Source organism: Manis javanica, chromosome 5 (genome assembly GCF_040802235.1).
Source record: "Manis javanica isolate MJ-LG chromosome 5, MJ_LKY, whole genome shotgun sequence".
NCBI lineage: Eukaryota > Metazoa > Chordata > Mammalia > Pholidota > Manidae > Manis > Manis javanica.
The window spans coordinates 133,065,973-133,091,496 of NC_133160.1; the positions used below are offsets into that span (position 1 = coordinate 133,065,973).

General features: G+C 38.6%; 1 long non-coding RNA gene across 1 annotated transcript in view; it reads left to right on the plus strand.

Moving 5' to 3' along the window:
• Nucleotides 1–276: 276 nt before the first annotated feature.
• LOC118968428 (uncharacterized) overlaps nt 277–25,524 on the plus strand; it is a 62,828-nt gene continuing 37,580 nt past the window's right edge. The window contains exons 1-2 of the long non-coding RNA XR_012131154.1: nt 277–351; nt 7,774–7,905. This is a non-coding gene — a long non-coding RNA (uncharacterized lncRNA). The remainder of the gene's footprint in view (nt 352–7,773; nt 7,906–25,524) is intronic.

Genomic DNA, 25,524 nt, shown 5'->3' on the forward strand with positions numbered 1-25,524 from the left:
GATGACATTTATACTGGTCTTCAGTGAAACTACTTTTGTATGGAAAAGACATGCATACTCTGAGATGAATGTGGTCATAGTTAAGTAAGCTATGTGTGATAATCAACTGTTTCTTTTAGTCTCACACTGAAATCGATATCCTTAACAAAATAATTTTGAAATGTCCTAGGATTGCCAGTAAAGAAGCCAGAATATCCCCATGATGCATCACTCATTGTTAATTTAGGCTGGCATCTGAAGATAAAGGCCTGATTCCTCTCTGCATTGGTTGGTTTGTGGACAATGTGGAGAGTCTGCTTCTGGTCAGAGGACACAGAGCCCCAGCTGAAGCTTCATCAGGCTTCTTTTCAGGTGCCCTTTGTTAAGAAACCCGGGAGTAAAATTGCTGTTATAGTTACAAAGACTGTTTTCCATTAAAAATACTTTATTACTTATAAAATGTAACAGGGATAAGAGTGATATATGAGTAACTACATAAACTTGCAAGCTGCAAAAAAAATGTTTTAATGTCATATTTTTATGACATATTACAATACATAATAATACTTTATTAATATAATGTCTTGATTGATCATAAGACTTTTCTGGTTCACTTTTCTGCAAATTTATTTATTAGCTCATTAAAATCTAGATTTAGCAACTTTACTTTTAATTGCTATAATTGGAAGAGACATCTGTTGCTCTTGGCAAGTGCAATATTGCAAATAATTTTTGTTCATTTTTAATTTTGAGGGTTTTTTCTGCTGACATAACTGTTACTGGAGTTTTTATTATTTTATAGTTTGTAACCGCACTGGCATACATTTTTATACATTCTTTCAAAATGTAACTTTTAGTACATCGAGAGCTAATGATCCTAACAGAGTAATTTTTCTATAAAGATTTAACTCTTCACACAAATCTGCTTTGTGTAAGTTTAATTTAATGTTAAGCATAAATTTATACAACATTTTAATGTTTCTTCGGACAGTTCCTGTAACTTGTGGAGGTAGTGTAAGAAACTGAAAGTGGCTTCATGATAATGTATGTAACTCAAAATGCCGGTTTATTCATGCTGTTGCTGTATATTCAACACAGGAAAATTCATTAAAAATTGTCTTCCTCATTAATAATTGGCTCACTGAAGCTTAAATGGAAATGGTGCTCTTTTTCATCAAATGTAGTGATCTTTAAGTTTTAATTTCTTAGTCTGTGGATATTTGCTTTGCATCGGTTTTCAAAACTGGAGGTTCTTGGAAGATTTTAATAACTCCCTCATATCTTTATATTCCATGTGTATACTTGTATTTTGTAATAATTTACTGACAAAGGTCACTGCCCAAGAGCCAGCAGTTCCTGTCTTCCTCATCTCTGATAGTACATCTGCTTCTCTCCTTGCTTGCTGTCCTCCAGCCACACATCCTCCTGGTGGTACCTCCAGCATGCCAAGCATCCTAGTGCATTTGCATTTGCTCGTCTCTCTGCGCGACACGCTCTTCCCCCAGGATGGCTTCATAGTCAGCTTTTTCGCTTCCTTTACATTTTTATTCAAATATCTTATCAAGAAGGCTTTCCCTGATACTTTATTTTAAAAAGCCTCCCTCCTAGCACTCTCTCTCCTGGGTTTAGTTTTTCTCCATAACACTTACCACCAAAAGGCATCCTAAATATTTACTTTTTGCTGTTTATTGTCTGTCTCTCCTTTCTAGAATATAAAATGTAAAGGGCCAAGGCTTATGTTTCATTCACTCTATTGCCAGAGCCTAGAATTGGACTTGGCCCAGAGTAAGCACACAGTAAATAGTTATGAGATGAATGAGGTGGGACTCTTGAAGCCTGGCTGCTCTTGTCAAGGGCACACTGATTTCTAAGCAGGATGCTGTGGGTCAGTCACAAAGAGTTGTAATTAATCTAGGGAAGCAGTTGCCAAAGTGGGGCCTATGGACCCATGGGGGACCTGGAGGCCCTTTTTCACTGTGTTAACATTTGGACTGATAGTTCAAAAACAATGGTGGGTAAAATTGCTGCTGAGGTAGCACAAATTAAAGCAATGCCACCAATCAGTACTATTAACACTGCACCTAATGTCTGATTCACCCTGTGCACGTAGAAAGAAGAATTACCAATTTTACTTAAGAATGTTCTTGATGTAAAAACTATATTAAATCTCAACCCTTGAGTAAAAGACTTGTTAATATTTGGTGTGATGAAAAGGGAAATATGCATAAAGCACTTTTGTTGCAAACCAAAGTGTAATGGTTGTCTCAAAGAAAAGCCCTGGTGAAAATGTTGAGTTGGTAGCTGAACTAGCCACTTTCCCTAAGGAAAACCATTTTATAAAGAATGACTGACATAGAAACTATGGTTACTTAGATTTGAATATTTGGCAGACATTTTCTAGAAAATGAATGAAATGAGGATGTCATTTCAGGAGAAACAACGAAAAGTATTGTTGGCAATTATAAAATTTGGGTTTTCAACTGAAAATTATAATTTTGTACCCACCACTAACTTGTATCCACGATAGTGAGTTTGACAGCTTTCCAATACTTGAAGACTTTTTGATAAGATCAATGATATATTATGGAAATACATGTATATGTAATGAAATGTGTTGACACTTGAAAGATCTGTGTAACTCAGTGAGCCAGTGTTTTCCAAATGACCATGTTGTTATAACACCATGTGTGGAAAAAGAGTTATTCAAACTATAAAGTGGGTCAAAGGATATTAATATAACAGCATATGAAAAATAAGTTAGCATAGTTTCAGATTCCACACTGCAACTAACCTTTAAGAAACTACCACTTGTCAAGTTTTGATGTGGTTAAGGAAGAATATCCACAATTATCTGAAAAGGATATTAAAATATTTCTCTTTTTTCAACTATATACTGGTGTGAAGATAGATTTTCTCTATATTTTTTAACTAAAAACAACATGATATAATAAACTGAAGGCAGCAAGCAGACATGAGACTCCAGCTGTCTTTTATTAAGCATGACATGAAACAGATGTACAAAAATGTCAAGCAGTGACACTTTTTGCACTAATTTGTTTTGGAAAACGTGGTTACTTCTTTAATGGCTTTATTTTAAGGCATCCTTGAAATACAGTATACTACCCATAAATTTTAACATACGACTGTATCTATGAAACCATCATTCCCATCAAGATGAGTATATACTCACCACTACCAAAGGTTCCTTGTATTCCTTTTTAATTCCTACCTCCTTCCCTTTTTACCTCCCTCATTTCTAGGCAACAATTGGTCTTTCTGTCACTATTTTAGTTTGCATTTTCTAAAATTTTATATAAATGGAGTATGTACACTTTTTTTCTGGCCTTTTTCATAGCACAATTATTTTGAGGTTCACCTGTTTTTGCATGTATCACAAGCTCATTCATTTTTATCATTAAGTATTCTACTACTGTATTTATATAGCATACTTTGTTCCTCCACTCACCTATTGCTTTGGTCTAAATGTTTGTGTCTACCCAAAATTTGTATGTTGAAAACCTAATGCCAAAGTGATGATGTTAGGAAGTGGGGCCTTTAGAAAGTGGTTACATCATAAAGACAGAGACTTTATGAGTGGATTTAGTGCTTTCATGAAAGAGGCCCCAGAGAACTTGTGCCTGAGGATACAATGAGAGATCTGCTAGAGGAGGAGGACCTGGAAGGAGGACAGCACCTGGCTGTGTTCACCCTGATCCTAGACTTCCAGCATCTAGAATTGCCAGAAATAGATTTCCATTGTTTATAAGCTACTCAGTATTTGGTATTTTGTTATAGCAGCCCAATGGACTAAGACACTTGCTGATGGGCATTTGGGTTGTTTTTTGGTCTGGGGTATTACAAATAAAGCTGCTATGAACGTTCCTATGTGAGTCTGTGTGTGGACATTCTTTTCATTTCTCTTCAGTAAATACCTAGGAGAGAAATGGTTGGGTCATATGCTAGATGTATTTTCAACATTTTAAGAAACGTCCAAAGAGTTTTCCAAAATACAGATGGTCCACAATGGTTCAACTTACAATTTTTTCACTTTACAGTGGTGCAAAAGTGATATGCATTCAGTGGAAACTGTATTTCCAATTTTGAATGTGTATCTTTTCCCAGGCTGGCGGTGAGTGGTATGATCCTCCTGTGACACTGGGCAATAGCAGTGAGCTGCAGCTCCCTGTCAGCCACACGATCAGGGAGGCGAACAACTGATACACTTACAACCATTTTGTGCCCATATGACCATTCTGTTTTTTGCTTTCAGTACAATATTCAATAAATTATATGAGATAGTCAACACTTTACTATAAAATAGGTTTTGTATTAGATGATTTTGCACAAGTGTAGGCTAATGTACTGAGCATGTTTAAGGTAGGCTAAGCTATGATATTCAGTAGGTTAAGTATATTAAAATATATTTTCAACTTGATATTTTTTAACTTAGCAGTGGGTTTATCAGGACATAGTACCATTGTAAGTAGAGGAAGATCTGTAGTTGTACTATTCTCACCAGCAGTGTATGAAAATTCAAGTTCCTCCACATCCTCACCAACACTATTCAATTCTGGCCATTCTAACAGGTGTGTATTGACATGTTGTTGCTTAACTGAATGACCAGTGATGTTGAGCATATATTCATATGTTTATTCACCATCAGTATATATTCTTTGTTGAAGTGTCTGTTCAAATATTTTGCCCATTTTCAAATATTTTGCCCATTTTTATTTGTGATGTTTTTCTTACTCTGGGTTTTGAAAGTTTAAAAAAATACATATTTTAGATAAAAGTCCTTAATCAGATCTGTGATTTGCAAGTATTTTCTCCCAGTCTGTGACCTGTTTTTTATTTTCTTAACATTCTTTCAGAGAACAGAAGTTCGTAATTTTGAGAAAGATCACTTCGCCCTTGTACCCTGACACTCTGCTGATCCCCACTGACCTGCTCTCCTTCTCTTGTTGATTTCTCACTCCATTGTGGTTGAAGAAGATACTTTATATGAAACAATCTTTTTTAATTTGTTGAAACCTGTTTTGTGGTCTAACAGGGAAGGCTTCCCTGTGAAAGTAACAATTACATTGAAGGCTGAGAAGCGGGGAAGTGTTAACTTGGTGAAGGTGAGAAGAAATAGGAATAATTTTCACTACTCCATTTCCCTTATCAGAGGCTGACTTGCTAGTCTTTTCTTCCTCTACCTTCTTCCACTCCTATTGCTCCTCATTCTCTTCCTTTTCCTCTTTCTTCTCCCTCTCTCTTTTCCTCCTCCCCCTCTTTGGGCTTTTATTTATTTGGAATAAATGTTAAAGCTTTTCCCAGTTTGATGAACAATATTAGAGCATTTGTGCATAAGATGTTTATAAGCAACGGTAAAGTTCAGAAGGAGATCTGTGCTTGCTTGTGTGAGCTGATCAATTTTAGGGAGAGGTCAAATTTTCAGGGTTTTGATGATCCTTGGCTTATTGTTGTGGGTGGAGGGGAAGCAAGAGGGTGAGAGGAAAGGAAGGAGCTGGGACCAATCAGATCATAAGCTGGGCTATTTCTGGTGAGGAGATTTAATTTCAGTGATAAGTCACTAAACCATCAGAATAACTAAATATATTGTGTATTAAGGTTTAACCACACTGGACAATCTACTTTAATGTAAAATAGTCATTTTTTCCCCCTTCCTCTTTCATGGCACATGTTACATAGTGGCTGCTCAAGAAGTGTTCCTAGTTGCATTGAGCTGAGCTAGTTTTGGTTATCCAAAATTTCTCTTGTTTTTATTAGATAAGAAAATGGGGGTATTTATGGCAGTATTTCTCACTCAATGACATATTCATTCTTGAAATCCATTTTTATCATGGCTGTCTCTCTGCATTAGAATAGTAGTTACAAGTCAGTCAGCCACTGGACGTGGATACAGGAATTTCTGAAAAGATTTTCTCTCTTTTTGATTGGCTGCAGATTCATAGACTTGTGAGTGCAATAAGGAGGCAGGTATGAGTATACTGCTTACAAAAATTTTCTGAGTAGATTTTCCTACCTCTTATCACGGGCAAATTTTCTTTTATATGACCACAGAAAAGAGTTAAAGACCACAGTCAAAAAAGCCATCAGTATTTACAAAGATGTTTCCATCTTTCACTATGAAGGGCCTCTCATGATTTTAGAGCGCAAAATAATTTGTCTTTCCAGGAAACTAATTTAGGAGGATATATTAAATCATTGAGAGAACTATGCATTAAGGTATTAATGAACAGACAACAGATGTGTATTGAATGCTTCAGCTTGCCAGGCATTGTTATAGATGATACAATGATGAATGAGATAAAGTCTTTTCTCTTATAAGGGTAGAATTCTAGTGAGTGAAGGCAATAGAAAACAAACAAAAAAACATAATATAATGTTAAGTGGTGGAAAATCTTATGAAAAATAGTGCAGAATAAAAGGTTAAAGGGTGATAATGTATCCAGGGGAGACTCCCTTGAAAAGTTGACATTTGTACTGAAGAGTATTACAAAGACAATGAAGGAGGTTGGCTTATTTGAGGAATAGTCTTGAGGCCAGGGTGGTTATAACATTAGTAAAAAGTTACTCAAGTTTTGTGAAAAACATCAACGAACAGAACCAAGGAATTTAATCTCAAAGAAGACAAACATGAAGACATACCTAGACACATTGTAATCAAACTGCTGATAACCAAAGACAGAAAAAAATCTTAAAAGCAGCCAGAGGAAAAAGTCACATCACATGCAAGAGAATAGTGATAATAGCTAACTTCTAACTTATCAGCTAGAAACTATGATGACAGCTAACTTCTCTCCAGAAATTATGGAGAAGACAGCAATGGAATAGTATCTTTAAAGTCTTGAAAGGAAAATACTCTGTCAAGTACAAATTCTATATCTATGAAAAATATCCTTTAACAAGGAAGGTGAAATAATGCTCTCATTAAAATGACAGCTAAGAGAATTCTTTGCAAACAGACTCATTCACACTATAGAATGCTGAAGGAAGTTCTTTAGGTAGAAGGAAAACACAACCAGTTGGATACTCAAAAGCAATGAATAAAACTAAATGGCTAACATGAGGACAAATATAAAATTTTTTTTGTATAATTACTTTATCTCTGTTCAGTGATAGGGGCTGGATAACTCATGTTCATTATCAGCCTTTGCTCTTTTGAACCAAGCAGTCTAGCACTGTCTCAATGTGCCTACCTCACAGATATAAAAAGTCTCCAGTAAGCATGCTCTTTATTAAGGACTTCATGTCTCTATTCTAAACATCCATATTATTCCCCTTTAGAGAAATTCTTAAAGATTCATCTTTTATGTTAAGATATAATTTCAGCTTCATTTAACAGAGACACAAAATAGAAATGGCAAAAATGAAATGGAAGTTTCTTTCTTTCACATGGAAAAATCTGTGCTGGTCTAGCAGCTGTGTTCTGCAAGATCACTGGGAGCCTAGACTCATTCTCTCTTGTTGACCCACCAGCTGTGTGGTGGTGTGCTCATCCATATGATCCACAATGACTCAACAACATGCTTGTATTCCAGCCAGTGGGAATGGGGAAGGAGGAAGGCATAGGTGTGTCTTTTCACTTTAAGGACAGAATCTTGAGTTGCACACACATTAATCTCATCCTCTGGCCAATACTCAGTCACAAGGGTGCCTAGGCTATATAGTCTTTAGTCAAAGCAGCCTTAAGTCTCAGTTAAACAAATCACCAGGGGAGATAGAAGGTGGACACTGATACAAAAACAACAGTCTACTTCAATTATTTCTTTTCCTCTGATGTTTAAGGTTTCTAGTGCTCCGTTAAAGATTAGCACCTGGGCAAGTGGCTGGCCTACCTCTTATTCTGCATCCACCCCGGAGTTCATCACAGGATGAGGAGAGGGCATGGAGGTGACCCTACAATATATCTTCCAACAGGTATAGCACCTTTTCATTTGTTTCACACACTTGTCTTCTGCAAAAAATGCTATGTGAAGAAAGGGTTACCCAGTTGTGATGGTTAATTTTATATGTCAACTTGACTGGGCCATGGGATTCTCAAATAATTTGGTCAAACATTTCCCTGAGTGTGTCTGTGAGGGTGTTCTTGGATAGATTAGCATTTGAACCAGTAGTCTGTGTAAAGCAGATTACCTCCCTGATGTGCGTGGGCATCATCTAATAAGCTGAAGTTCTGAATTTAGAACAAAAAAGGCTGGCTCTCGCATAAATAAAATAGAACTCTTCTTGCCTGACTGCTGGAGCTGGGATATTGGTCTTTTTCTGACTTGAAACTCAGATAGAAACATTGGATTATTTTGGGTCTTGAGCCTTCGGCTTTCAGACTGGAATGCACCCCACTGGCTCTCCCAGGTCTCCAGCTTGTTGGCTGAAGATCCTGGGACTTCTCAGCCTCCATAACCATGTGAGCCCAATTCCTTATAATAAATCCTTCCTCCACCTCTCTTTCTATACTTATCTTACTAGTTCTGTTTCTCTGGAGAATCCTAACAAACCAGTTAAAAAAAAACCCTGAAAACCACTGATTTAGTCCCTTTATGTAAGAGATGAGAAATTGGGGCCCAGAACCATTGTGACTCCCACAAATTAGGTAGCCACAAATGTAGGACTAGATGTAGTCTTTTAATAGTCAGTCTAATGTTCATTCCACAGGGTGTTTTCCTTGTCTTTCAGGTCACATTAAGGATAAAAATATACTGTGTTTTACTAAAAGTCATATTTATATAGTACTTTTCAGGCACAGTTGGTCTTAGGCTTCCTATTATTTGAACAATCTTCCTAGAAACTGTAAAATAAAAATTCACTTTTCATAGGAAGTTTTTTCTAGGCTAAAATGATGGGAATATGTGGAGAACGAACACAATTTGCTATTTTAATGGTCACACCTGGAACAGAACATTCTTTAAAGTCTCTTTGGTAGCTGAATTGGTGACTGAATTCCACAAACGAATGCCAACATCACCAAAGTAAAAATACAAGTGTTAGAACACAGAAACACTGTAAGTACTCTGCATTAAGCAGACTAGAATCCAGATTTAATTATTAAAGTTCAAAAAAAATAATAACCTCTTGCTGTGGCGGAGTTTATACAAGTAACACTGCACCATCCTCTTGTGTGTAGGTGGGAAGAGAAAGCAGTTAGTCTCTCTGAAACAGACATTGGAAAGAATCAGAATTTTTATGCATACAATGACAATATTCTCTATAGTAAAAATTAGGTCACGCCAGCAATGGCTTTTAGGAAGGAGTTAATGGAAACTCTAGTCTGATAATGGCTGCAGTGGTCTGGGAACTTGTATCAATTATTTTATTTCTATACTACTAAAAAAAAGTCTTTTTTTAAAGATACAATTCACATAACAAAGTTCATTTAAAGTGTACAGTCCAGTGGTTTTTAGTATATTCACAATGTTGGGTAGTCATCACTACCATCTAGTTCCAGAACATCTTCATCACCCCGAAGAAGCCGTACCAATTAGCAGTGACTCCCCATGTTCCTCTTTCCCCAGTCTCTAGCAGCTATCAATCTACTCTCTGTCTGTACAGATTGCTTTTTCTGGACATTTCCTAGAAATGGAATCTTACAATATGTGACCTTTTGTGTCTGGCTTCTTTCACTGAATGTAATTTTCAAGGTTCATCCACACTGTAGCATGTATCAGAATCGCATACCTTTTTATAGCCTAACAAGCCTTGGCTTACCTAGCAGACAGGGAGCTTTGAAGCCTAGACTGCTCAATAGAATTTCAGGCCTAGCCTTTAAACCTTACCTAGCAGGTTGCTTCAAAAAGGCCATGACAATGGATTGGGCATGCTCTGCAGCTGAGGTGGGTACCACCCCCCGCCCCCATCCTAGCCAACTCCGTATCTGCATTTTAATTTGTGTCCCTCAGCTCTCTGAGACAGCCAGTGTCCTCTAGGGTTCCTCCTCCCTTTATGTCGCAGCCCAGAAAACACTGGACCGGTTGTGGGGCTCCCCTTGCTGGCTTCCCTTCTCTTAGGGATCACAGTTCTGTGCCTCCTATAGTCAAATAACTTAATTGTTTCAAATAGCTTTTTCAGTTTTATAGTTGTTTTCAACACCATAGGGCTTGTTCAAAACTATTTACTCAATCATGTTGGGAAGAAAAAAATCTTGGTTCAACTTTTGAGAGTCAGATATGTTGACATTTTCATTTTTTTTTTTTTTTTAGAGGGCATCTCTCATATTTATTGATCAAATAGTTGTTAACAACAATAAAATTCAGTATAGGGGGGTCAACGCTCAATGTACAATCATTAATCCATCTCAAGCCTAATTCTCGTCAGTCTCCAATCTTCTGAAGCATAACGAACAAGTTCTTACATGGTGAACGAATTCTTACATAGTGAATAAATTCTTACATGGTGAACAGTACAAGGGCATTCATCACAGAAACTTTCGGTTTTGATCATGCAATATGACCTATAAACAATCAGGTCAAATATGAATATTTGTTTGATTTTTGTACTTGATTTATATGTTGATCCCACATTTCTCCTATTGTTATTATTTTTATTTTTAATAAAATGCTGAAGTGGTAGGTAGATGCAAGATAAAGGTAGAAAACATAGTTTAGTGCTGTAAGAAGCAAATGTAGATGATCAGATGATCAGGTGTGTGCCTATGGACTAAGTATTAATCCAGGCTAGACAAGGGCAGCAAGACATCCACGGATGCAGAAGATTTCTCTCAAAGCAGGGGGGGTGAGGTTCTGAGCCTCACCTCTGTTGATCCCCAAATTCTCACCTGATGGCCCCCCTGCGACTGTGCCTGTCTTAGGTTGTTCCTCCCTTGAGGAATCTTACCCGTCTCTGGCTAACCAGTCATCTTCCGGGGCCATACAGGGAAATGTAAAGTTGGTAAGTGAGAGAGAAGCCATATTGTTTGCAAAGGTTAGCTTTTTTACTTCTTTGCAGATTTATGCCTTGTGGCTTCTATGCCCAGCACTTGTCTCGAGGTATCTTTACCACCTGGAGGAATTATGATACTCGGTAAATTCGATATGAGGCACGAATTCTATTTAAGGGTTGTAATTAGGAAGGAAGAAGAAAAGCTATAGATGTAGCATATGAAGGAAACATGGGAGGATTGATTATTTCCTTGACATATCTTCTTGTATAGTACCTTAAGTATGTATAGGTTTTAAACTACTAACTAATTTGCACACACATATTAACATAATAGGAATACGGTGACATAAACAAAGCAAATCTATAATTACCATCCATCTCCAGTGAAGCCAAGAAAACCATTTAGGCACCCTAGGCATTTGTGAAAATTTATCTATGATATGATGGATATTGTCCAACTGTACTTGAACCATCAGACAAATTAAAGCAGCCCATTTCTGGGATCTGTTCACATCCCATATGTTCTTTTAACCATAGATAGTCTATAGTCATGAGATTTTGGAGTGCTACAACTTGCACCCCTCCCAACTCCTGGTTGAGTTCCAACACTACAGATCCGGTCAAATTCGTTGTCTCACTGTATGCACATGCCAGCCTAGACATCTCCCTCCTCATTCCTATGGCAAGTCCAGGAGACGGTGGGCTGGATGCAGCCACAACCGCAGCATCGTCCGGATCCCTGTAGAGGCTTTTTGATGATCATCCCCCGGCACAAGTCCTCCAGAGAGTGCTGATGCCGGAAGCTCCTCCTCATATCGTATCTTAGTTCATTTTCTGGGTATCCAAGCTAGGCCTTGATCTTCTGCATAGAAACAAACAGACCCTTTGCCCACACTTTGACATGCCCTCTATACCACTGTGCAGAACTCATTGGAGGTCAGCACACAGTAACTGCTTTTTTTTTTTTTTTTAATTAAGAGAAAGGAATATTATCAGAAAAGAGTACCTCCATAGCTGATCATCTGACACCCTTTAAGTGATCAACATTAAGGATATTTAAAGCATGCGTTGATCTTTGATTTACCAATAGTTTTATCCTGTTAAGGAGTAATCCCCCTTTTCTTTCTTTCTTTCTTTTTTTTTTTTTTAATTTTTAATTTTTAATCTACACTTACATGAAGAATACTATGTTTACTATCCTCTCCCCTATATCAGGTCCTCCCTAACAACCACATTACGGTTACTGTCCATCAGCTTAGCAAAATGTTGTAGAGTCACTACTTGTCCTCTCTATGTTGTGCAGCCCACCCTCCCCTTTCTCCCTCCCCCCATGCATGCTAATCTTAATACCCCCCTTCTTCTTCCCCCCCGTTATCCCTCCCTGCCCACCCATCCTCCCCAGTTCCTTTCCCTTTGGTACCTGTTAGTCCATTTTTGGGTTCTGTAATTCTGCTGCTGTTTTGTTCCTTCAGTTTTTCCTTTGTTCCTATACTCCTCAGATGAGTGAAATCATTTGGTATTTCTCTTTCTCCGCTTGGCTTATTTCACTGAGCATTATACTCTCCAGCTCCATCCATGTTGCTGCAAATGGTTGGATTTTTCCACTTCTTATGGCTGAGTAGTATTCCATTGTGTATATGTACCACATCTTCTTTATTCATTCATCTACCGATGGACATTTAGGTTGCTTCCAATTCTTGGCTATTGTAAATAGTGCTGCGATAAACATAGGAGTGCATCTGTCTTTCTCAAACTTGATTGCTGCGTTCTTAGGGTAAATTCCTAGGAGTGGAATTCCTGGGTCAAATGGTAGGTCTGTTTTGAGCATTTTGATGCACCTCCATACTGCTTTCCACAATGGTTGAACTAATTTACATTCCCACCAGCAGTGTAGGAGGGTTCCCCTTTCTCCACAGCCTCGCCAACATTTGTTGTTGTTTGTCTTTTGGATGGCAGCTATCCTTACTGGTGTGAGGTGATACCTCACTGTAGTTTTAATTTGCATTTCTCTGATAATTAGCGATGTGGAGCATCTTTTCATGTGTCTCTTGGCCATCTGTATTTCTTTTTTGGAGAACTGTCTGTTCAGTTCCTCTGCCCATTTTTTAATTGGGTTATTTGTATTTTGTTTGTTGAGGCGTGTGAGCTCTTTATATATTCTGGACGTCAAGCCTTTATCAGATCTGTCATTTTCAAATATATTCTCCCATACTGTAGGGTTCCTTTTTGTTCTATTGATGGTATCTTTCGCTGTACAGAAGCTTTTCAGCTTAATGTAGTCCCACTTGCTCATTTTTGCTGTTGTTTTCCTTGCCCGGGGAGATATGTTCAAGAAGAGATCACTCATGTTTATGTCTAAGAGGTTTTTGCCTATGTTTTTTTCCAAGAGTTTAATGGTTTCATGACTTACATTCAGGTCTTTGATCCATTTTGAGTTTACCTTTGTATATGGGGTTAGACAATGGTCCAGTTTCATTCTCCTACATGTAGCTGTCCAGTTTTGCCAGCACCATCTGTTGAAGAGACTGTCATTTTGCCATTGTATGTCCATGGCTCCTTTATCAAATAGTAATTGACCATATATGTTTGGGTTAATTTCTGGGGTCTCTAATCTGTTCCACTGGTCTGTGGCTCTGTTCTTGTGCCAGTACCAAATTGTCTTGATTACTATGGCTTTGTAGTAGAGCTTGAAGTTGGGGAGTGAGATCCCCCCTACTTTATTCTTCTTTTTCAGGATTGCTTTGGCTATTCGGGGTCTTTGGTGTTTCCATATGAATTTTTGAATTATTTGTTCCAATTCATTGAAGAATGTTGCTGGTAATTTGAGAGGGATTGCATCAAATCTGTATATTGCTTTGGGCAGGATGGCCATTTTGACGATATTAATTCTTCCTAGCCATGAGCATGGGATGAGTTTCCATTTATTAGTGTCCCCTTTAATTTCTCTTAAGAGTGACTTGTAGTTTTCAGAGTATAAGTCTTTCACTTCTTTGGTTAGGTTTATTCCTAGGTATTTTATTCTTTTTGATGCAATGGTGAATGGAATTGTTTTCCTGATTTCTCTTTCTATTGATTCGCTGTTAGTGTATAGGAAAGCTACAGATTTCTGTGTGTTAATTTTGTATCCTGCAGCTTTGCTGTATTCCGATATCAGTTCTAGTAGTTTTGGAGTGGAGTCTTTAGGGTTTTTTATGTACAGTATCATATCATCTGCAAATAGTGACAGTTTAACTTCTTCTTTACCAATCTGGATTCCTTGTATTTCTTTGTTTTGTCTGATTGCCGTGGCTAGGACCTCCAGTACTATGTTAAATAACAGTGGGGAGAGTGGGCATCCCTGTCTGGTTCCCGATCTCAGTGGAAATGCTTTCAGCTTCTCGCTGTTCAGTATAATGCTGGCTGTGGGTTTATCATATATGGCCTTTATTATGTTGAGGTACTTGCCCTCTATTCCCATTTTGCTGAGAGTTTTTATCATGAATGGATGTTGAATTTTGTCAAATGCTTTTTCAGCATCTATGGAGATGATCATGTGGATTTTGTCTTTCTTTTTGTTGATGTGGTGGATGATGTTGATGGATTTTCGAATGTTGTACCATCCTTGCATCCCTGGGATGAACCCCACTTGGTCATGGTGTATGATCCTTTTGATATACTGTTGAATTCTGTTTGCTAATATTTTATTGAGTATTTTTGCATCTACATTCATCAGGGATATTGGTCTGTAATTTTCTTTTTTGGTGGGGTCTTTGCCTGGTTTTGGTATTAGGGTGATGTTGGCCTCATAGAATGAGTTTGGGAGTATTCCCTCTTCTTCTATTTTGTGGAACACTTTAAGGAGAATGGGTATTATGTCTTCTCTGTGTGTCTGATAAAATTCCGAGGTAAATCCGTCCGGCCCCGGGGTTTTGTTCTTGGGTAGTTTTTTGATTACTGTTTCAATTTCTTTGCTTGTAATTGGTTTGTTTAACTTTTGTGTTTCTTCCTTGGTCAGTCTTGGGAGGTTGTATTTTTCTAGGAAGTTGTCCATTTCTTCTAGGTTTTCCAGCTTGTTGGCATATAGGTTTTCATAGTAGTCTTTAATAATTCTTTGTATTTCTGTGGAGTCTGTCGTGATTTTTCCATTCTCATTTCTGATTATGTTGATTTGTGTTGACTCTCTTTTTCTCTTAATAAGTTGGGCTAGAGGCTTATCTATTTTGTTTATTTTCTCAAAGAACCAGCTCTTGGTTTCGTTGATTTTTGCTATTGTTTTATTCTTCTCAATTTTGTTTATTTCTTCTCTGATCTTTATTATGTCCCTCCTTCTGCTGACGTTAGGCCTCATTTGTTCTTCTTTTTCCAGTTTTAATAATTGTGATGTTAGACTATTCATTTGGGATTGTTCTTCCTTCTTCAAGTGTGCCTGGATTGCTATATACTTTCCTCTTAAGACTGCTTTCGCTGCATCCCACAGAAGTTGGGGCTTAGTGTTGTTGTTGTCATTTGTTTCTATATATTCCTTGATCTCTATTTTGATTTGTTCATTGATCCATTGATTATTTAGTAGCATGTTGTTAAGCCTCCATGTGTTTGTGAGCCTTTTTGTTTTCTTTGTAGAATTTATTTCTACTTTCATACCTTTGTGGTCTGAAAAATTGGTTGGTAGAATTTCAATATTTTGGAATTTACTGAGGCTCTTTTTGTGAGCTACTATGTGGTCTATTCTGGAGAATGTTCCATGTGCACTTGAGAAGAATGTATATCCTGTTGCTTTTGGATGTAGAGTTCTATAGATGTCTATTAGGTCCATCTGTTCTAGTGTGTTGTTCAGTGCCTGTGTGTCTTTACTTATTTTCTGCCCGGTGGATCTATCCTTTGGGGTGAGTGGTGTGTTGAAGTCTCCTACAATGAATGCATTGCAGTCTATTTCCCTCTTTAGTTCTGTTAGTATTTGCTTCACATATGCTGGTGCTCCTGTATTGGGTGCATATATATTTAGAATGGTTATATCCTCTTGTTGGACTGAGCCCTTTATCATTATGTAGTGGCCTTCTTTATCTCTTGTTACTTTCTTTGTTTTGAAGTCTATTTTGTCTGATATTAGTACTGCAACCCCTGCTTTCTTCTCACTGTTGTTTGCCTGAAATATGTTTTTCCATCCCTTGACTTTTAGTCTATGCTTATCTTTGGGTTTAAGGTGACTTTCTTGTAAGCAGCATATAGATGGGTCTTGCTTTTTTATCCATTCTATTACTCTGTGTCTTTTGATTGGTGCATTAAGTCCATTTACATTTAGGGTGACTATTGAGAGATATGTACTTATTGCCATTTCAGGCTTAAGATTCGTGGTTACCAAAGGTTCAAGGTTAGCTTCTTTAGTATCTTACTGGCTAACTTAGCTCGCTTATTGAGCTGTTATATACACTGTCTGGAGATTCTTTTCTTCTCTCCCTTCTTATTCCTCCTCCTCCATTCTTCATATGTTGTGTGTTTTGTTCTGTGCTCTTTTTAGGGGTGCTCCCATCTAGAGCAGTCCCCATAGGATGCCCTGTAGAGGTGGTTTGTGGGAAGCAAATTCCCTCAGCTTTTGCTTGTCTGGGAATTGTTTAATCCCACCATCATATTTAAATGATAGTTGTGCTGGATACAGTATCCTTGGTTCAAGGCCCTTCTGTTTCATTGCATTAAGTATATCATGCCATTCTCTTCTGGCCTGTAGGGTTTCTGTTGAGAAGTCTGATGTTAGCCTGATTGGTTTTCCTTTATACGTGACCTTTTTCTCTCTAGCTGCCTTTAAAACTCTTTCCTTGTCCTTGATCCTTGCCATTTTAATTACTATGTGTCTTGGTGTTGTCCTCCTTGGATCCTTTCTGTTGGGGGTTCTGTGTAATTCCATGGTCTGTTCGATTATTTCCTCCCCCAGTTTGGGGAAGTTTTCAGCAATTATTTCTTCAAAGACACTTTCTATCCCTTTTCCTCTTTCTTCCTCTTCTGGTATCCCTATAATACGAATGTTATTCCTTTTGTATTGGTCACATATTTCTCTTAGTGTTGTTTCATTCCTGGAGATCCTTTTATCTCTCTCTATGTCAGCTTCTATACGTTCCTGTTCTCTGGCTTCTATTCCTTCAGTGGCCTCTTGCATCTTATCCATTCTGCTTATAAATCCTTCCAGGGATTGTTTCACTTCTGTGATCTCTTTCCTGACATCTGTGATCTCCTTACGGACTTCATCCCACTGCTCTTGCATTTTTCTCTGCATCTCATCCCACTGCTCTTGCATTTTTCTCTGCATCTCATCCCATTGCTCTTGCATTTTTCTCTGCATCTCTGTCAGCATGTTCATGATTTTTATTTTGAATTCTTTTTCAGGAGGACTAGTTAGGTCTGTCTCCTTCTCAGGTGTTGTCTCTGTGATCTTTGTCTGCCTGTAGTTTTGCCTTTTCATGGTGATAGATATAGTTTGCAGAGCTGGTACAAGTGACCGCTGGAAGAGCTTCCCTTCTTGTTGGTTTGTAGCCTTTTCCTGGGAGAATAGCGACCTCTAGTTGCTTGTGCTGGGCAGCTTTGCGCAGACAGGGCTTCTGCTTCCTGCCCAGTTTTTTTGGGGTTTATCTCCGCTGTTGCTGTGGGCTTGGCCTGGCTGGGGCTGTTCCTCCAAAATGGTGGAGCCCCGTTGGAGGGGGAGCGGCCAGGAGGCTATTTATCTCCATAAGGGGTCTCTGTGCTCCCTGCTTCCCAGGGGGTTAGAGTGCCCAGAGATCCCCAGATTCCCTGCCTCTGGTCTAAGTGACCTGTCCTGCCCCTTTAAGACTTCCAAAAAGCACTCTCCAAACCAAAACAACAACAGCAACAATGAGAGAGGGAACAGAAAGAAAGAAAAAAAAAAAAAGGAAAAAACAAGAGATTTTTTTTTTCTTTTTTTGTCCTCAGGTGCCGGTCCCAGGCACCCGCTCACTGGTCCTGCTGCCCTGTCTCCCTAGCACCAGGGTCCCTGTCCTTTCAAGGCTTCCAAAAAGCACCCACCCACCGGTCCCGCAGGGAAGGAACGCTCGATATTCTTTGTCCTCAGGCACTGGTCCCAGGCACCCGCTCACCAGTCCCGCCGCCCTGCCTCCCTAGCACCGGGGTCCCTGTCCCTTTTAGGCTTCCAAAAAGCACTCGCAGAAAAGAGAAAAAAAAAGGGGGAAAACGCGCGATTTCCTCTGTCCTCAAGTGCCGGTCTCAGGCACCCGCCCACCGGTCCCGCAGGGAAAAACGTGGGATATTCTTTGTCCTCAGGCACTGGTCCCAGGCACCCGCTCACCAGTCCCGCCACCCTGCCTCCCTAGCACTGGGGTCCCTGTCCCTTTAAGGCTTCCAAAAAGCGCTCGCCAAAAAGAGAAAAAAAAAAGGGGAAAAACGCGCGATTTCCTCTGTCCTCAGGCACCGGTCTCAGGCACCCGCCCGCCGGTCCCGCAGGGAGAAACGCAGGATATTCTTTGTCCTCAGGCGCCGGTCCCAGGCACCTGCTCACAGGTTCCGCCACCCTGCCTCCCTAGCAACAGGGGCCCGTCCCTTTAAGGCTTCCAAAAAGCGCTCGCCAAAAAAAAAAAAACCGCTCCGGTTTCTTTCCACCCACCGGGAGCCGGGGGGAGGGGCACTCGGGTCCCGCCGGGCCGGGGCTTGTATCTTACCCCCTTCGCAAGGCGCTGGGTTCTTGCAGGTGTGGATGTGGTCTGGATGTTGTCCTGTGTCCTGTGGTCTCTATTTTAGGAAGATTTTTCTTTGTTATATTTTCATAGCTCTATGTGTTTTTGGGAGGAGATTTCCACTGCTCTACTCACGCCGCCATCCTGGCTCCGCCGACATTTTCATTTTTATTAGGAATTCATAAAGAATTGATAAAGATAAAGAATTTCATCTTTATCAGAAACTGATTTTTGACACAGCATTATCATTGTAAAATATATTTTTCCTCAGCTGACTAAAAAAATTTTTAAATCTCAGAAATACAGAAGGCAGTCATAAACCCAGATCACAGCTTGGAATGTTTTGCTCATGTGGGTCTCTTTTTTCAGATGTTCATTCCTTCTCCTGCTATCATGATAATATCCTTTTTAAAAAATAGAATTAATCAAACAAACAAGTTTTAGGGCAGATCTCCATATTCCTCAGCCAAAACAGAGGACGGCAATTGTACCTTCCTTCACAATCAGTCCTGCCTCTGGGCCGTTTCTGCAAAGCCCACACACACCAGTGTGGCATTACCGCATTGCCTCTGGTGGCCCACTCCTTCGAGCTCTCCGGTTTCTTTGTACCTACATATTCTGGGGGGCTAGAAAGCCTAACCTGGGAACTTTAAAGTTTCATGGTTTTCAGGAAAGAGAAATGGGGATGATAATCAGTTGGCTAGAATGAAAGGAAACGGGATGATGTAGAGAAGAGAGGAACTTTCGACATATTTCATTTTCATTTTCATACATTGCTAAGTATACCATAGGCACTCATATAGACAATAGGCCTTTGCTATTGCTTGATGTGGAATTTCAATATTTAGTATAACTGGTACTTTCCCTTTCTTAGCAGTCAGCTCATTTTCAGCCCTACATTTCCCTGTGGAAGGAATCATTGCCCTATTTTGGCACCTTTGAAATAATAGCAGACATTGAGAATGCAAGAGAATAGCAACGGAATGGAAAAGAATTATCAGCAAGTGAGATTTCTAGTGTGGGTGTTGAAAACTAATGAAATGCTGTGTTATTCTGTGTTCTGCTCTAGAGAACTTTCAATATTCTTCTTATTTAGTTAAACTTGACTCTGTTACTTATTATTGTCACAGAAATGCAAAGAATAAAAAGTTCAGAAGCCATTTGTGTTCAAATAGTGCAATTAAAAAGTCCCAGGCAAGCAGTATAAGGTCATAAACAAGAGAGTGAGCAAGAAGAATCGAATCAAGATGCAAACACTGAAACAAGCTATAGCCTGTCAGATATGAGAAAGGGGAAAAAGAGCAGTTATGACCACTAATTAGCAAAAGGAAAAAGACAATTAGAGCCCCTTGCAAAAGCTGAAATCCTAAAAAGGCTGCTTCCACTTCAACAAAGAAATTCCAGACAGCTTTCAAACTTACAATGAGAATTGAACAGAAAAGAATTGGTATCAGTATATTTCAGGGAACAAAGAAATAAATGAGTCTAAAATACAATTTTTTAAAAGGCTACTGGCTAAAATATTGATACCAAAGGTAGAATATGTCACTCCACTCTCATACCCTTCTTCGTGTTTCTACAACCATTTTGATTATTGAATTCTGGATTTTCAGACCCCTGATTGTTGCTCCAATGACACTTTTCTGCTGGTTGTTGGGTTACTGCTATCAGCCATAACCACATCCTCAGAAAATACACAAGCAAAGAGAACCCTTGTGTATCTTCCTTTTCAAGATGCTTCTGACTGGTCTCACCCATAGTTTGCATTATTTCAAGATTATTGTTACAATGAGCACTGAATCAAAACCACAAAGCAAAGAAGAGTGTCTTTCCACCAGAACTGGCTAAAGAAACATCAGCAAACTCTTTCTAACAATAAATTTAGTTACCATTTCCTGAGTGGCTAGGATAAGCAGTCCCCACGCATATAATGTCTGACTTAATCCTCACAACAGTCTTACGAATTTTGTATGATATTCCTTATTTTACAGATGAGGAAACTGCAGTTCAGAGAAGTTTAATAACTTACGCAAAATTTCGTAGCTGACAGGCAGCAGAACTGGACTTGATTCAAGTCCATCTGACTTCAAACTACATGCTCCTCTCATGACACAATGTTCTTATTATTCGTAAATCCCTTTGCAGCTTTAAAAGCTCTTTCATGTAAGGAAGGACAAACAGCAAAATCTAATAACACTGTTATGACAAAAGAATTAGAAAACAAATTGGTTTGTGGGGGAGGTTGAATCTAAAATCAGGGATTAGATTCCAAAGTTGGTGAATAAAATGAAAATAGCTTATAGTCAAGTAAGTTTTGAGTGGCTGTGATGGATTAAGCATGCTCCACCCCATCTCTCTGATTACAAGTGAAAACTTTGGACATTATATAAAAACTGTCTGAGAACCTGAAAAATAAATGATAGTAAGCATATTGGAGAGAAAAGTGAAACTTTAAAGAATGACTGATACAGTGGTAAATTTCTTTCTGTCTTTTTCTTTCTAATCCACCCTATTTTCTGGTTTGTAGTGGAGAGCAGCCTGCAACCTAGAATTGTGTAGCATGTGAGGACAGAAAAAGCTCCAAGAAAATCCCTCACATTTTGGCTAGTGGACCAGGCAGTGGGGCCCTTGTAGGACAAAGCATGGGGAAGAATTGTCTTTTCCCTTCATTTACTCTCTTTTTACTCTCTCAGTCCTACCCTGAGACAAGCACCCATCATGAAGCTGTACTTCTGTGGTGGCCGCAGAGGCTATTCCTTAAATCCCTGAGAGAGCTGAATCTCAGATCTAAAATACAGACCTTCAGTCTCTGAGGGACAATGTTCCTCTCTGGCCAGTGGACCCTGGGGTCTCTCGCTGCTATGTGCTTGAAGTAGGCTCAGTCACAGGAAGAAGGTGACAATGCAGGAAGGATAAAAATCCAGTTTCCTAGCTAAGTACCTGGAAAAGGGACCCTTATTGCTGGAGAGTATGAATGATATCACAGAGATAAGGGAACTGAACAAAGAGATCCTCTAAATTTGTGTATCAAACCCTGGACTCATCACTGGGTTGCACTTGCATGAAACTGATCAGAAGCAGCATAGCAAAAGCTTGGAGAACCGAACTACAGTGTAGGCCATCTCTCAGGTCCCAGTGCTCCCATGGCAGAGACTCAGATAATATAGCAAAGACTGAAAACTAAACTGACATTGAAGCCACAGCACACAAAGGTGTATCAGGAGTTGCACTATAGACCTAATCAGATTGACAGTTTGCTAAAACAAAAATGTCATTTTCCAAAGGAATTAAACAGGACTCAGAGACTCAAAATATTTGAAATATCCAGGATATACTCTGAAATTACTCGACATACAAACAACCAGGAAAAATCTCAACTATTCCTATGGGAAATATGATTGGCAGATTCCAACCCCAAGATTATCCAGACATTGGAAATGTCAGAGACTTTAAAGCATTTATTACATCTATGCTTTCTGAAGTAAGGGCAAATGCTCTTGAAATGAAGGGAAAGATTGCAGTTTGCAGCAAATAAACACTGTAAGAAAGAATCAAATGAATATTTTAGACCTCAAATCTTATAATAACTGATATGATAAGCCTCAAAGAATGGTTCAATAGCAGAATGTGGATAACAGAGAAGTCGAGTAACTTGAAAATAGATAAGTAGAAATTAGCCAAAAACATTTAAAAATATTTCACCATATGAAAATCTGTGGGATAGAACTAAAGCAGTGCTTATAGGAAAAGTTAAAAGATTAAATAAAAATATTAAATTAAAAACATTAAAACTTACTGGTAAAGAACAAAGATTTCAGATAAAAATTTAGTAGTATACCATAAGAAGTTAGAAAAAGAAGAGTTCATTAAACTCAAAGCAAATAGAAGAAAGGAAACAATAAACACAGAAGTTAATGAAACTGAAAACAGGAAAACAATAGAGAAAATCAGTAAAACCGAAAGATGGTTCTTTGAAAAGTTGTATAAAATCCAAACTGAGTTGACAGGGAGAAGACATGAACTACCAAATCAGAAAGAAAGAGCAAATATCATGATAGACCCCACAGACATTAAAAATAAAACAAAAGAATACTCTAAACAATTCCATGCCTGTAAATACAATAGCTTAGATGAAATGGACCAATTCTTTGAAAGACATAAATTACCAAAATTTACACAAGAAGAAGAGATAACCTGAATAGTTTTACACACATTAAAGAAGTAGAATTCATAGTTAAAAACTTTCTAAGAGGAATAATTCAGGTCTAAATGATGTATCTGGTGAATTCTGGCAAATATTTAAGGAAGAAATAATGCCAATTCTACACAGTCTCTACTCATTCTATGAAGCCTGAAAAACTTGTATGCAAAACTTAGGAAATAAAAAAGAAGAAAAAGGAGGAGGAAGAGACTACAGTTTAAAATCCCTCATGAAGGCATTCACATTGGTAAGGAAGAAGTCAAACTCTCCCTGTTTGCAGATGACATGATATTGTATATAAAAAACCCTAAAGAATCCACTCCAAACCCACTAGATCTAATATCTGAATTCAGTAAAGTTGCGGGATACAACATTAATACACAGAAACCTGTTGCATTCCTATACACTAATGATGAACTAGCAGAAAGAGAAATCAGGAAAATAATTCCATTCATAATTGTATCAAAAAGAATAAAATATCTAGGAATAAACCTAACCAAGGAAGTGAAAGACCTATACTCTGAAAACTACAAGACACTCATTAAGAGAAATTAAAGAAGACACCAATAAATGGAAACACATCATGTGCTCATGAAGAGGAAGAATTAATATTGTCAAAATGGCCATGCTGCCTTAAGCAATCTACAGATTCAATGCAATCCCTATCAAAATAACAACAGCATTCTTCAATGAACTAGAGCAAATAGTTCTAAAATTGATATGGAACCACAAAAGACTTCAAATAGCCAAAGCAATCCTGAGAAGGAAGAATAAAGCGGGAGGAATTATGCTCCCTGACTTCAAGCTCTACTACAAAGCCAGACTAATCAGGAAAATTTGGTACTGGCACAAGAAAAGACCCATAGACCAATGGAACAGACTAGAGAGCCCAGATATAAATCTAACCATATATGGTCAATTAATATATGATAAAGGAGCCATGGACACACAATGGGGAAATGACAGCCTCTTCAACAGCTGGTGTTGGCAAAACCAGACAGCTACATGTAAGAGAATGAAATTGGATTATTGTCTAACCCCATATATAAAAGTAAACTCAAAATGGATCAAAGACCTGACTGTAAGTCATGAAACCATAATACTCTTAGAAAAAAAATAGGCAAAAATCTCTTGGACATAAACATGAGTGACTTCTTCATGAACATATCTCCCTGGGCAAGGGAAACAAAAGCAAAAATGAACAAGTGGGACTATATCAAACTAAAAAGCTTCTGTACAGCAAAGGACACCATCAGTAGAACAAAAAGACACCCTACAGTATGGGAGAATATACTTATAAATGACATATCCGATAAGGGGCTGACATCCAATTTATAAAGACCTCATGCACCTCAACAAACAAAAAGCAAATAATCCAATTAAAAAATGGGCAGAGGAGCTGAAAAGACAGTTCTCCAAATAAGAATTTCAGATGGCCAACAGACACATGAAAAGATGCTCCACATCCCTAATCATCAGAGAAATGCAAATTAAAACCACAATGAGAAATCACCTTACCCCAGTAAGGATGGCCAACATCCAGAAGACAAACAACAACAAATGTTGGCAAGGATGTGGAGAAAGGGAAACCCTCCTACACTGCTGGTGGGAATGTAAATTAGTTCAACCATTGTGGAAAGCAGTATGGAGGTTCCTCAAAAAACTCAAAATAGAAATACCACTTGACCCAGGAATTCCACTCCTAGGAATTTACCCTAAGAATGCAGTAGTCCAGTTTGAAAAAGACATAAGCACCCTTATGTTTATTGCAGCACTATTTACAATAGCCAAAAAATGGAAGCAACCTAAGTGTCCATCAGTAGATGAATGGATAAAGAAGATGTGCTACATATACATACTGGAATATTATTCATCCATAAGAAGAAAACAAATCCTACTATTTGCAGCAACATGGATGGAGCTAGAGGGTATTATGCTCAGTGAAATAAGCCAGGTGGAGAAAGACAAGTATCAAATGATTTCTCTCATCTGTGGAGTATAAGAACAAAGCAAAAACTGAAGGAACAAAACAGCAGCAGCAGACTCCCAGAACCCAAGAATGGACTAAGAGTTACCAAAGGGAAAGGGATTGGGGAGGATGGGTGGGAAGGGAGGGATAAGGGAGAAAAAGGGGTATTACAATTAGCACACATAATATAGTGTGTGGGGGATACGGGGAAGGCAGTGTAACACAGAGAAGACAACTAGTGATTCTATCACATCTTACTATGCTGAGGGACAGTGACTGTAAAGGGGTATGTGGTGGGGACTTGATAATAGAAGGAGTCTAGTAACCACAATGTTGGTCATGTAATTGTACATTAATAATACCAAAAGAAAAAAAAACTCAAAAAGAAAAGAAGGGCACCCAGATAGTTTCAATCTCTTGCTACATAGGCTTGCCCCACATTTTCGCAAGGCCCAGGGCAAGGTATAAACACAGGTTTGTATACCTCACGTCTAAACATTTAGAAATTATAAATTGGCTTAACAAAGTGTTAAATAAAATGTCATTTCCTTTGCCCTTGACAACTATACCTTTTAAGACTGGAAGGCCAGGTTTGAGTTCAAAATACTTGGACTCCTCAGAAATCTGAGTTTGAACATGGCACTAAAGGTCAGTCAATTTCTGGCCACAGGCTGCAGCCTGCTCCTCTTCTCCTCCCATCCCCAGTCCCATCCCAACAACCATAGCTTTTCTGTCCCAGCTCTAGCCACATGCTTACAAACAGCTGCTCCGCAATCCATCGTTTCTCAGGTGTAGGGGTGCAAACATATTGGGTGCAGTCC